This window comes from Caretta caretta, chromosome 11 (assembly GCF_965140235.1).
Source record: "Caretta caretta isolate rCarCar2 chromosome 11, rCarCar1.hap1, whole genome shotgun sequence".
Taxonomy (NCBI): Eukaryota; Metazoa; Chordata; order Testudines; family Cheloniidae; genus Caretta; species Caretta caretta.
The window spans coordinates 36,652,125-36,665,448 of NC_134216.1; the positions used below are offsets into that span (position 1 = coordinate 36,652,125).

The 13,324-nt window shown below is 44.0% G+C and overlaps 1 protein-coding gene across 5 annotated transcripts in view; it reads left to right on the forward strand.

The window, feature by feature from the left end:
- The window catches only part of CSRNP3 (cysteine and serine rich nuclear protein 3), a 169,849-nt gene that overhangs the window by 119,989 nt on the left and 36,536 nt on the right, over window positions 1-13,324 (forward strand). The window lies entirely within an intron of this gene.

Here is a 13,324-nt window from a genome sequence, read left to right on the forward strand (position 1 = left end):
CTTTGAAATATAGGAGTATCTAAATTCTTCCATATTATATTTATGTAAAGGAAACAATGCATGTTTTGTTTGGTGAAAGGATCCATAGCACTAATCATTACCTGAACCTACAGCTTTAATTAGTTGTTTAATACCTCTTAAAATACTTACGCTTAATTGTTGATCAGTGGTAGCAGTTTAAATTAGTTAAACGTGGTGATGCTAGTTCAGTATGGGTTTGAAAATATTTAGAAGGTGAAGCTGAAAACCAGGAACTTTTTTTCTTTTTAATGGCATTGTGCAATCATCTGTATTACCTGCAGCCATGTTTGGTAATTGATTGATAACGTCCTGTCATTAGCATTGGTGCAAAATGTATTAGCATGTTGTGAAATCCCAATATTTTGAAGTGTTTTCAAAGATAGAGCAGATTAATATGATTGTTTTTAAAACAGTGGGTTCATCTGGATAATGTTAGTAAGTAGAGGAAATTCAAGAAAATGACTGCAGATAAATTCAGTGAACTGAAGAAGCACTCTGCTAAACTTAAACACTCCTATAAATTGAAAGAAGATGGGATTCCCTTCGGGAATGTCCTGCCTGATATCCGGGTTTTTTTTGTTTTTTTTTTTAAATGATGGACAGTAAAGGATAGTTAGGCACCCAACTCCCATATATTTTCAAGGGGATTTGTTTGCCTACTGTTATTATTATTATTAATAATAATATTTTCATTATCATAGTACCTAGGAAACTAGTCATGCAGCGGGACCAACCCCATTGTGCTAGGTGCAGTACAAACACGGAACAAAAAGATGTATTATGTCCTAAAGAGCTACAAGCTACCTAGACAAGAGACAACAAATGGATACAGACAGAAAGGTGAATACAATGAAACAATGAGACGACGTTGTTCGACATGATAGGCTGCAGTCTCAATACAGCAGCAGAAAATCTCCCCTCTAAAATATTAGTGAATTTCACCACTTTATGTGATCATAAAGACAGTTTTTGACAGAAATCAGAGAGGGTTTTGTTATTCTTTGCCTTAAATAACTTGCAACAAAAGTCCTGTGATGGAAGTATAACAGATGCAACGACATGTTTGAAAATGTACATGAATGGGTGGCTAAATGAATTGAGGCATCCTTGTATTGAAATAAGTAATTATTGAGGTTACTGAAATGTTGGAAGAGAAGGATAGAATCATAGAATCATAGAATATCAGGGTTGGAAGGGACCTCAGGAGGTCATCTAGTCCAACCCCCTGCTCAAAGCAGGACCAAGCAGGATAGATCACAATGCCCATGGAAATGCACAATATACAACCATAATGATATATTGCAGGACTAGAGTCACATGAGAGTAGCCATTGCCAATCAGACCTGTAGATTTCAAGTTGCATAGTCTGTTTAGACATTCTTTCACATGGAAAAGAAAGATCCTGCAAAATGTGATTTGGTTTAAGTAAAAAAAAGAGAGAGAGAGAGAGAGGATGCTATTGAGAAGAATAAGATGTTCTGGAAATTGATGTAAAGGTTTGAGGAGGATGAAAGGTTTGAGGATGAAATGGATCACAACTGTATTTAAATGGCTCACATATGCTAGCTTTTAGTGCATTGCCCATTCTGTAATATTAAGATCTCCCATACTACTGGGATTCTGAATCTTTTGAAATCTGATCTAATGGTCAGTTGAAGCATAGAATATAGTACTGTATTTTTTTTTCTCAACAGGCCTCACTGAAGATTTTTTTTTATTTGTGTTGTAATTAATAACTTGGTACATTGTGCTTGAGCAGACATAAGCCTATAGCGCATATACTGGCCATTAATAATCTTTTTAATAAATAAAATGAAACATTCACATTCCTGCATCTTTAGTTGTGTCTATAAATATAACACCAGATTTGTTATCATATTATTTTTCACACTAATTAAAGCCCAAATGTGACAAATATAAGAATTCTTAAACTTTACCTTCAAATTAATCCCACTAGGATCCATGGTGGTAACCTGTTTTCTTACTCAACAGGAAACTATGACCAGGACAATAATAACCATCCAGTAATGACAGCTGATGATTAGAATAAGTGGTGGACCTGTAGGTTGATCACATTTTCAAAGTGAAAAACTGGAACAAAGGGGCACCCTCTTCCCTCTCCCACAGTATTTCCCGTTTAGAGTAGAAATATTGAGACACTTTACTGTAAAGGCAGTGTGGGAGAAAGTAGTTTTTATCCCTTTGTGACCCCATCACTGTCCTTGTCCCAACTGCTCTCACCCTATCCGCACACATTACCACCAATTCATTCTATTCTCCCCACCTCCATATTCAACCATGCCAACCCAACCCCCTCCCAGCTCTACATCTCTCCATGCTCCCTCCAGCCCAGCTCAACCTCCTCTTGCTGAGAAATACCACATTCGCTATCCCATAGGCTGAGAACAAAAGCTGTTCAACATTTTTCCCTTTTTGGGGGCAGAAAATTCCTTTTTTTTTACCTAAATTAATTTTTTCATGAAAAGTATTTGCTTTCTATGGAAAATTTCAAGTTGTTATCAAAACTTTTCAACTGAAAAATTGGTTAGTCTATAAGGTGCCACAAGTACTCCTTTTCTTTTTGCGAATACAGACTAACACAGCTGCTACTCTGAAACCTGAAAAGTTCCAGTTTTCGGCTGTAAAATTTTGATTTTCAACTAAAAAGGTGAAAGTTTCTGCAGAAAATGTTGACAAAAATATATTTTTCCACTTTTGTTAAAGTTTTCCACAGGAGGGGAGAACCATTTCTGACCAGTTCAAATGAGAACTTGTCTTATTTCTTCCTAACCTCTCCATATTTCAAACTAGCCCTCTCGACCCCAAAACTTTTTCCACCTGACACCCCCAGACTCAAGAGCATCACGCACCAGAGACACATGTAGCTTTCAAGCCTCAGAAAAGCTAAAGAAAGGTCCTTCTTTATGTAGGAGCCTGGACTATATGTTTTCAGAGGACCTTTCCAAACTTAACATCTGTAACTATGACATCAGGCAAACATTTTCATGAAGAACCTCTCTGGACTGAGCACATCTTGAACTTGGCTGCATAAGAGAGGGGAAAGTGCATTAGGGATATGAGAAGCCTGCTCAATTTTGTGTTGACAATCTTATTAGGTTAGAGGTGGAGCAGTGCAGTGCTATTAGAAGGAGCAGAAATGGTTGCATTTCTATAGCATGGATGAGGGCTTATCACCATTGCCTCAGTCATGCCCAGTTTCTTCCCCCGAGCTGGCTCCCTTTTGGGTCCTGCACAATCAAGCAGTAATGGATATGGCCTTCTTGATGTGCTGAACATAAATCCAATTTCTCTGCACTATGTAGTTGATGCCTCCATGGATGCACAGCATCTGTCTACACCCCCACTAACAACAGGGAAGGTCTTGTGGGCTCAAGCCTCTTCTCAGAAAATTATATTGACTTTCTCTAAATCAGTATATATTTTTGAGGTGGGGTAGGGTTGTGCTGCAATTTTTCTTCTATACTTAGATTTTGAAGCCCAAGCACGTCAGAGAAGTAATTAAGGATTCCCTCAAGGATTTGGTATTCTGAAAAGAGTGTACAGAGAGTAGTAACTTCAAGCGGAAGCCAGACCGGGGCAAGGTGTTCGAAGTGTCCAGCAAGTGGGGTGCCAGCAACCACTTCCTCCCCAGGGGCAGCTTCACCACGTTCGCCAACTGGTGGTTCGGTCCACTGGGCCCGACTCAACGGAGCCATCCGCCATGGCAACCGGGACAAGCGCTGCAGGAAGTGTGGCTACACCAACGAGACCCTGCCTCACGTCCTGTGTGGATGCAGACACCACTCTGGAGCCTGGTGGCACCACCACAATGCCATCCAGAACCAGCTGGTGAAAGCCATCCCACCGTCCCTGGGGAAGATCACCATTGACTCCGCCATCCCCGGGACAGACAGTCGACTGCGACCTGACATCGTCGTGCCCGACGCAGAAAAAGAGAAGGTCCTCATGGTAGACATCACGGTGCCATTTGAAAACTGGTCACCGGCCTTCCACAAGGCCCAAACACAGAAGGTGTTGAAGTATACCCTGCTGGCCGACAACCTGAGAGTCCAGGGCTACAAGGTCTAGATCTACGCCCTGATCGTGGGAGCCCTGGGTGCATGGGACCCCCCACAATGAGTTGGTGCTGAGAGCGTGCAGAGTTGGTCGACGCTATGCCTGGCTCATGAGACAGCTCATGGTGTCCGACATCATCAAGTGGTCCAGACACATCTGTACGGAACACATCATGGGACACTGCCAGTACCAGGTCGAGTAACTGACAATGCTGACCAGGAAAATAACCCACTTCCTTCCCTGAAGAAGTCACGGATGCACCCCATCCATGTACTTATTCTGTACACCAGTACTGACTTGGACTCTTAATACCTTCCATGGGTGGCGTACCAGAGCCTACTTATCCACTGATACTTTAAAAACTCCCACACCCCAATCTGGAGCTATGCTGGTTATGTGATATGTATGTACCTTGTGAACCTTGTAACCAATACTTGCAATCCCCCATAACCCAAGCCTGACCCCAGATGTACAGTACCTTCCCTCTTAAATTTGATTTGCAACATTAACTTTAATAAAAATTTTAAATCTGTTCTTATCAAAACATCTTTTTGTGGGGTGGAGGGAGGGCAGGGGCAAAGTTCAAGAGCATGAACTCTTGCCCAGTTTTTCTTTCTAGGGTGATTGCTAAAAAGACTTGGACTTTTTTAAAATTTATTATTATTCTTTAAAGTGATATTCTGACCTGGATTATCATGATATATTAGGCTTGACAGTTCTATATTGTTAGACTTGATGAAATGCTGTGTGGGAAAGTCATGGAGCAGGTGGAGAATGGTGTTAATCCTTTTTACCATAGTGGCTCATATGGCACTGAGAATATGTAAAAAGCACGAAAATAAGTTAGTGGAGTTTATGAATAGCAATGTCTCCTTCTGTCACTATGCTAGAATTTTAATCAAATGGGCTTTATATAGTTTTGAGATTTTCATGTCCCTAAAATATTTCTATGATGGTGGTAATGAATTGCATTGCCCTCTTGATTGTAAGAGTGCTAGCATTCTGCTGAGGAGCCATATGTTTCACATTTTTTTAATGTGTCTTTGACATCAGGAGAATAGCTGAGACAGCAGAGGAAAGTGCTTATGCCTTGGATTTCAGCCAGAACAGAGACTATTTATGTTTAGTAACCAAAGAACTACTCCTTTTTCAATAAGAAGTGTTTGAGAAACATTATAGGCTGAAAATGTCATTCAAGCTAGGATTTTGTAGAACTAGGAGGCATGCTTCACAGTCCCTATCCAGAAGTTATTTTTAGTTGAAGTTAGAATTCTCTTCCTGAGTGTGGAGTTCCGTGTTCTATCTTTGGGAAGTTTCTAAATATACACAAGGGCTCTGTTTTAGACCTGTTTTACATAGGCATAATCTCACTGACTGATGAAAAGGCACAGACTCCAAAATCAGGCTGTATAAAGATAGAGTTGTGTGGGTGTGTAGCGTATTATTTGTCTACTGAGGTCCATTGAGGCTAATGCTGTGTAACAGTCTCATATTCCATTATTAATTTATCTACAATTTAGATCATTATTTAACAATTACAGTTTATTTCTGTGGCAAAGGAGACTTGGATCTGTATGGTAGACACATTATTATTGGTATTGGCACTAAACTGGGAGGAGAGGTAGATACGTTGGAGGGTAGGGATAGGATATAGAGGGCCCTAGACAAATTAGAGGATTGGACCAAAAGAAATCTGATGAGGTTCAACAAGGACAAGTGCAGAGTCCTGCATTTAGGACGGAAGAATCCCATGCACCGCTACAGACTAGGGACCGAATGGCTAGGCAGCAGTTCTGCAGAAAAGGACCTAGGGGTTACAGTGGACGAGAAGCTGGATATGAGTCAGCAGTGTGCCCTTGTTGCCAAGAAGTCCAATGGCATTTTGGGATGTATAAGTAGGGGCGTTGCCAGCAGATCGAAGGACGTGATCGTTCCCCTCTATTCGACACTGGTGAGGCCTCATCTGGAATACTGTGTCCAGTTTTGGGCCCCACACTACAAGAAGGATGTGGAAAAATTGGATAACGTCCAGCAGAGGGCAACATAAATGATTAGGGGACTGGAACACATGACTTATGAGGAGAGGCTGAGGGAACTGGGATTGTTTAGTCTGTAGAAGGGAAGAATGAGGGGGGATTTGATAGCTGCTTTCAACTACCTGAAAGGGGGTTCCAAAGAGGATGAATCTAGACTGTTCTCAGTGGTAGCAGATGACAGAAGGAGGAGTAATGGTCTCAAGTTGCAGTGGGGGAGGTTTAGGTTGGATATTAGGAACAACTTTTTCGCTAGGAGGGTGGTGAAACACTGGAATGCGTTACCTAGGGAGGTGGTGGAATTCTTTCCTTAGAAGTTTTTAAGGACAGGCTTGACAAAGCCCTGGCTGGGATGATTTAGTTGGGGATTGGTCCTGCTTTGAGCAGGGGGCTGGAATAGATGACCTCCTGAGGTCCCTTCCAACCCTGATATTCTATGATTCTATTAGTTTCTTTGTTCTGGGTTCAGTACTAGATTCAAATACTCCCCAGATTCTTGTGATTTAGGATTTGGGTTGTAGTTTAGACTTGTTACAAAGGCAATTCCAAGTCACCTGACCTGAACTTTCCCAAAATTGGAGTGTGTGGGAGGAGGAGTGGTTTTCACATCCGTTTTTCTGAATTAGCCCATCTCTGTTTGCAGTTAATATTTCTGCCTGAAGGTATCTCTGTTGTTTTTTTGTTAATGTGAGGATTTTTCTGTTTCAGTATTTAATATGAGTAGAAAAAGACAGAAACCCAAACAATGAAATATATATATATATAGAGAGAATATGCATTTCCCAGTAAAGATCCAATGATGCTAAAGTCATCTGAGAAGGGAAAGAATTTAGCTGGTCTCTTTCTTGACTGGTGTAAATAAGGAGTAATGGAGTTAATCTGGATCTTACGTTAATAAGATCAGAACTTGCTCCTTTGGAGTTTGTACTGGTGCATTTTCATGTAGCTCAAGGTGCCTGGACATAGTTCTGCTTTGAATAACATATAGGAGGACCAGTTAGTACTCAGTTTCCAAGCAACCAACAACTGCCAACTCTTTCACCATCCCTAGTCCCAAAAAACTAATATACCTAAACACCTGTTGTGAATTTTTAATTTTTCCTGCAGATGATCCCAACACTTAAATATATGGTGTTGGATGTGATGGATGTAGTTGGTTATATAGTTAAGCACAAAGTTATACTCTGTAGTGATGTACTATGGTTCTTATCTGCCTTTTAACAAAAATCTGACATTCCATAAAAATATATTTTTTCTCTTTTTTATATTCACAAGAGCTAAAGATGCTTGTGATATTGGAGTTAGTTGTATAGTATGAGCTTGTCAAGGTTCCTCCCCCACTCTGAACTCTAGGGTACAGATGTGGGGACCTGCATGAAAAACCTCCTAAGCTTATCTTTACCAGCTTAGGTCAAAACTTCCCCAAGGTACAAAATATTCCCCCCGTTGTCCTTGGCCTGGCCGCTACCACCACCAAACTAATACTGGTTACTGGGGAAGAGCTGTTTGGACGCGTCTTTCCCCCCAAAATACTTCCCAAAACCCTGCACCCCACTTCCTGGACAAGGTTTGGTAAAAAGCCTCACCAGTTTGCCTAGGTGACTACAGACCCAGACCCTTGGATCTTAAGAACAATGAACAATCCTCCCAACACTTGCACCCCCCCTTTCCTGGGAAATGTTGGATAAAAAGCCTCACCAATTTGCATAGGTGACCACAGACCCAAACCCTTGGATCTGAGAACAATGAAAAAGCATTCAGTTTTTTACAAGGAGACTTTTAATAAAAAATAGAAGTAAATAGAAATAAAGAAATCCCCCCTGTAAAATCAGGATGGTAGATATCTTACAGGGTAATTAGATTCAAAAACATAGAGAACCCCTCTAGGCAAAACCTTAAGTTACAAAAAAGATACACAGACAGAAATAGTTATTCTATTCAGCACAATTCTTTTCTCAGCCATTTAAAGAAATCATAATCTAACACGTACCTAGCTAGATTACTTACTAAAAGTTCTAAGACTCCATTCCTGTTCTGTCCCTGGCAAGAGCAGCATACAGACAGACACAGACCCTTTGTTTCTCTCCCTCCTCCCAGCTTTTGAAAGTATCTTGTCTCCTCATTGGTCATTTTGGTCAGGTGCCAGCGAGGTTACCTTTAGCTTCTTAACCCTTTACAGGTGAGAAGAGCTTTCCCCTGGCCAGGAGGGATTTCAAAGGGGTTTACCCTTCCCTTTATATTTATGACACGCCCCCCAAATCTCAGCTAGGGTGAAACACTGGCTGGGATTTCTTCCTGGAGCTCTAGGAAAAACAGAGTTAATAAGACACATGCATCTCTAAATATACTACCAAGTACATAAAGACTAACAATATTTTCCACATCTCAAGGACGATTTTAACCAGTTGATTCTGGGAAACTTTCACGGGAGAGTGCATCAGCCACTTTGTTAGAAGCTCCTGAGATGTGTTGGATGTCAAAATCAAAATCTTGGAGAGCTAAACTCCACCGAAGAAGTTTTTTGTTAGTTTCTTTGACGGTGTGAAGCCACTTCAGTGCAACATGGTCGGTTTGCAGGTGGAAACGCCGTCCCCAAACATATGGGCGTAGCTTTTCCAGAGCGTAGACAATGGCGTAACATTCTTTTTCAGTGACTGACCAGTTGCTTTCCCTCTCAGACAGTTTTTTGCTGAGAAACACTACAGGGTGGAATTCTTGATCAGGGCCTTTCTGCATTAAAACTGCTCCCACACCACGCTCAGATGCATCTGTGGTTACTAGGAACGGTTTGTCAAAGTCTGGGGCCCTTAGTACAGGGTCAGACATGAGTGTCGCTTTAAGCTTGTTAAAGGCCTTCTGACACTTTCCGGTCCACTGAACAGCATTTGGCTGTTTCTTTTTGGTTAGGTCTGTCAGTGGGGCAGCGATTTGGCTGTAGTGCGGTACAAATCGTCTGTAATAACCAGCCAAGCCTAAGAAGGATTGAACCTGTTTCTTTGACTTTGGGACAGGCCACTTTTGGATAGCATCCACTTTGGCCTGTAGGGGGCTGATAGTTCCTTGACCCACCTGGTGTCCAAGGTAAGTCACTCTGTTTAGGCCTATTTGACACTTCTTAGCCTTAACAGTTAGTCCTGCCTCCCTTATGCGCTCAAGGACTTTTTGTAGATGTTCCAGGTGGTCTGCCCAGGAATCCGAAAATATGGCCACATCGTCAAGGTAGGCGACTGCATATTCTCCTAATCCCGCTAGGAGACCATCTACAAGTCTTTGGAAAGTGGCGGGTGCATTTCGCAGCCCGAAAGGGAGTACATTAAATTCATACAGCCCGAGATGTGTGATGAAGGCTGACCTTTCCTTGGCAGATTCATCTAGCGGTACCTGCCAGTACCCCTTGGTTAAGTCCAAGGTAGAGATGAACTGGGCCCGTCCCAGTTTCTCTAATAGTTCATCTGTGCGTGGCATTGGATAGTTGTCTGGGCGAGTTACAGCATTTAGCTTACGGTAGTCCATGCAAAAACGTATTTCCCCATCTGGTTTGGGAACTAGAACCACTGGAGATGCCCATGCACTTTCAGAGGGGCGGATTACACCCATCTGTAACATATCCTGGATCTCCCGTTCTATAGCAGTTTTAGCTTGAGGAGACACCCGGTAAGGTTGGACCCTAATTGGGTGAGCATTACCTGTGTCAATGGAGTGGTATGCCCGTTCAGTCAGTCCTGGGGTGGCTGAGAACGTTGGCGCGTAGCTAGTGCACAGCTCCTGGATCTGCTGTCACTGCATACGCCCAAGGGTCATGGAGAGGTTCACCTCTTCCACACCACCAGCACATTTCCCTTCGTAGTAAACACCTTCAGGCCACTCAGCGTCGTCTCCTCCCTGGGCTGTAAACTGACAAACCTTTAATTCTCTGGAATAAAAGGGCTTTAGAGAATTAATATGGTACACCTTAGGCTTCCGGTTGGAGGTGGGGAATGCTATGAGATAATTAACAGCTCCCAGGCGCTCCTGGACCATGAATGGCCCTTCCCACGATGCTTCCATTTTATGGGCCTGGAGCGCCTTTAAGACCATGACCTGGTCTCCTACTTTGAAGGAACGCTCTCTGGCATGTTTATCATACCAGGCTTTTTGCTCTTTTTGAGCATCCTGTAAGTTTTCTCTAGCAAGGGCTAAAGAGGTTCGGAGGGTGTTTTGTAGGTTGGTTACGAAGTCCAGAATGTTAGTTCCTGGAGAAGGTGTAAATCCCTCCCATTGCTGCTTCACCAACTGCAATGGCCCCTTAACCTCACGGCCATATACAAGTTCAAATGGGGAAAACCCTAAACTGGGATGTGGTACAGCTCTGTAGGCAAAGAGCAACTGCTGCAACACTAGGTCCCAATCATTGGAGTGCTCATTTACAAATTTACGTATCATGGCCCCCAAAGTTCCATTAAACTTCTCCACCATGCCATTTGTTTGATGGTGGTAAGGAGTGGCAACCAAGTGATTTACCCCATGAGCTTCCCAAAGGTTTTTCATAGTTCCTGCCAGGAAATTAGTCCCTGCATCTGTGAGGATGTCGGAGGGCCAACCTACCCTGGCAAAAATGTCTGCTCGTGCCTGGCACACACTTTTAGCCCTGGTGTTGCTTAGAGCTACTGCTTCCGGCCATCGGGTGGCAAAATCCATGAAAGTCAGTATGTACTGCTTTCCTCTGGGTGTCTTTTTCGGAAAAGGACCCAGAATATCCACAGCTACTCGCTGAAATGGAACTTCAATGATGGGGAGTGGCTGGAGAGGGGCTTTGACCTGGTCTTGGGGTTTTCCCACTCTTTGGCACACCTCACAAGACTGGACATAGGTAGAAACATCCTTGCCCATTCCCTCCCAGTGGAATGACCCCCCCAAACGGTCTTTGGTCCTGTTCACCCCAGCATGGCCACTAGGGTGATCATGGGCTAAGCTCAAGAGCTTGGCCCGGTATTTAGTTGGAACCTCCAACTGTCTCTGAGGATGCCAGTCTTCCTGGTGTCCACCAGAAAGAGTTTCCTTGTATAAAAGTCCTCTTTCTATAACAAACCTGGATCGATTAGAAGAGCTGAGAGGCGGTGGGTTGCTCCATGCCGCCGTCCAAGCTCTCTGGAGGCTTTCATCTGCTTCCTGTTCGGTCTGGAACTGTTCCCTTGATGCTGGAGACATCAGTCCCTCATTGGATTGTGGACCTAGGCTTGGTCCCTCTGGAAGCGATATAGGGGATGGAGCTGTTTCTGTTGACTGTGAACCGCTCTCCGCTGGTGCACTATGTTGGGATTCAGGCTCCGGCTGAGCCTCTTGTGTAGGGTTATCGGCTGCTGCCAGTTCAGGTTCGGTGGGGCCCTCTGGTGTTGAGGTTGCAAGTACTGGATTCAGTGCTGGCACGGGGTCTGGTGTTGGTTGTTTGGCTGGTTCTGGTTCTGGGACTGGTTCCGTCTGGGTCTCTGGGACTGGATCCACTACTGCTGTTGCAGACATTGGCCTGGGGTCCGGGTCCATCACCTCTGACTGGGTCCTGATAGAAGTTTCCGGAACAGAGCTAGGCCTCACGGCTTGTTTAGCCTGGCTGCGGGTGACCATTCCCACCCTCTTGGCCTGCTTCACATGATTGGCCAAGTCTTCCCCCAACAGCATGGGGATGGGATAATCATCATAGACTGCAAAAGTCCACATTCCTGACCAGCCCTTGTACTGGACAGGCAACTTGGCTGTAGGCAAATTGAAAGAGTTGGACTTGAAGGGTTGAATCGTCACTTGGATCTCTGGGTTGATTAAATTGGGGTCCACTAAGGAAGCATGGATAGCTGACACTTGTGCTCCGGTGTCCCTCCACGCGGTGACCTTCTTCCCGCCCACACTCACAGTTTCCCTCCGCTCCAAGGGTATCTGGGAGGTATCTGGGCCTGTGGACCTCTGGTGTGATTCCGGTGCAATGAACTGTAATCTGTTGGGGTTCTTGGGGCAGTTGGCCTTTACATGCCCCAGCTCGTTACATTTAAAACATCGTCCAGCTGACGGGTCACTGGGGCGAGGAGGGCTGCTGGAGAACGGGGTGGTGGGACGATAAGGGGTCTGGAGGGCTCTTTGGGAGGTAGGTGGGGCTTTGGGCGGCCCCTGGTAATAGGGTGTGGTCTGGGGTGGTCCCTTCTGGTCTCCGCTCCAACTGCGACCAGTTTTCTTCTTCTCTGCCACCTCCACCCATCTGGCTCCAATCTCTCCTGCCTCGATTACAGTTTTGGGTTTCCCATCTAGGATGTATCTTTCTATTTCCTCAGGAACACCCTCTAAGAATTGTTCCATTTGCATTAGGAAGGGCAAATTTACTGGAGAGTCAACACTTGCTCCTGATATCCAGGCATCCCAATGTTTCACAATGTGGTAGGCATGTCGGGTAAATGACATGTCTGGTTTCCACCTTAGGGCTCTGAACCTCCGACGAGACTGCTCGGGTGTTATCCCCATTCTGATTCTCGCCTTGGATTTAAACAGTTCATACTTGTTCATGTGTTCTTTAGGCATTTCAGCTGCCACCTCAGCTAAGGGTCCACTGAGCTGCGGCCTCAGCTCTACCATGTATTGGTCAGTAGAGATGTTGTACCCAAGGCAGGCCCTTTCGAAGTTTTCTAAGAAGGCCTCAGTATCATCACCTGCCTTGTAGGTGGGGAACTTTCTGGGATGGGAAGTGGTACTTGGAGAAGGATTGCTAGGGTTTGTTGGGATATTCCGCTGAGCCTTTATCTTCTCCACCTCCTCCACATGCTTCCTCTCTTTTTCCTTCTCCTCCAGTTCTTTGGCCCTTGCTTCCATTTCTTTGTCCCTTACTTCCATTTTCAGCCGCATGAGTTCTATCTGTCTTTCATGTTCCCTTTGTTTTTCCGCAGCCTGAAATCTGGCTAGTTCCAGCTTTTGTCGAGCCGTGGATTTTGTCATTCTAACCTCTCTGTTTTTAACTAACTTTACACCCAAGGTTTAGAAATAAACAAACAAAACTTGGCTGTAAAATTTTGCTGTGCTGGAATAGAATACCTATTCTCTGATAGTGATTGTCAGCCTACAGAAAAAGACAATTCCCTTGTCTCTGCTCTGGGCCCAAATCAAAGCAAAAAACCTCCAACTACTTGGAAACCTGCTTACCAGCAGCCCAAAGGAAAAAAAAATTCCTTTTCAAACCT